This window comes from Egretta garzetta, unplaced genomic scaffold (genome assembly GCF_000687185.1).
Source record: "Egretta garzetta isolate BGI_Z169 unplaced genomic scaffold, ASM68718v1 scaffold433, whole genome shotgun sequence".
In the NCBI taxonomy this organism is placed as follows: domain Eukaryota; kingdom Metazoa; phylum Chordata; class Aves; order Pelecaniformes; family Ardeidae; genus Egretta; species Egretta garzetta.
The window spans coordinates 346,000-347,040 of NW_009259253.1; the positions used below are offsets into that span (position 1 = coordinate 346,000).

The following is a 1,041-nucleotide window of genomic DNA, read 5'->3' on the forward strand; positions in this document are numbered from 1 at the left end:
GAGACAAGCCAGGATGCCGCTGGCCCTCTTGGCCACCTGGGCACCCTGCTGGCTCATATTCAGAACCCTCTTGACCAACACCCCTAGATCCTTTTCCACTGGGCAGCTTTCCAGCCCCTCTGCCCCATGCCTGGAGCGCTGCGTGGGGTTGTGGTGACCCCAGGGCAGGACCCGGCCCTTGGCCATGTTGACCCTCACCCAACTGGGCTGGGCCCATGGATCCAGCCTGGCCAGGTCCCTCTGCCCCCCTACCCTCCAGCAGATCAACACTCCTGCCCAGCTCGGTGTCATCTGCAAACTGACTGAGGGTGCACTTGATCCCCTCACCCAGAACATTGATAAAGTCATTAAACAGAACTGGCCCCAAAACTGAGCCCTGAGGAACACCACTTTTGACCAGCCACCATCTGGATTTTATTCCATTCACCACAACTCTCTGGGCTCAGCCATCCAGCCAGTCTTTTACCCAATGAAGAGTATACCCGTCCAAGACGTGAGCAGCCAGTTTCTCCAGAAGAATGCTGTGGGAAACAGTGTCAAAAGCTTAAGTTAAGTCTGGCTAGACAACATCCACAGCCTTTCCTCATCCACTAAGCAGGTCACTTTTCATAGAAGGAGATCAGGTTGGTTAGGCAGGACCTGCCTTTCATGAACCCATGCTGACTGGGCCTGATCACTTGGTTGTCCTGAACATGCTGTGTGATGGCACTCAAGATGATCTGCTCCATAACCTCTCCTGGCACCAAGGTCAGGCTGACAGGCCTGTAGTTCCCTGGATCCTCCTTCCAGCCCTTCTTGTAGATGGGTGTCTCCTTTACTAACCTCCAGCCAACTGGAGTTTAATTTTTTTTGTCTTTTATTGAAGTAGCCAGATTAAGTTCTAGTTGGGCTTTAGGCCTTCTAATTTTCTCCCTGCGTAACCTCACAACATCCTTATAGTCCTGCTGCACCGGGCAGGGACGTGTCACCATTGCCCCCTGTCCCTTCAGTCCCTGCGTTCAGCCAGGCGGAGGGAGGATGGGGAATCCTCCATGCCGTGTG

At 53.9% G+C, this 1,041-nt stretch overlaps 1 long non-coding RNA gene across 1 annotated transcript in view; it reads right to left on the reverse strand.

Moving 5' to 3' along the window:
- The window catches only part of LOC118452007, a 15,226-nt gene extending 15,099 nt beyond the window's left edge, over nt 1-127 (reverse strand). The window contains exon 1 of the long non-coding RNA XR_004841638.1: nt 6-127. This is a non-coding gene — a long non-coding RNA (uncharacterized LOC118452007). The remainder of the gene's footprint in view (nt 1-5) is intronic.
- Between the last annotated feature and the right edge of the window lie 914 nt (nt 128-1,041).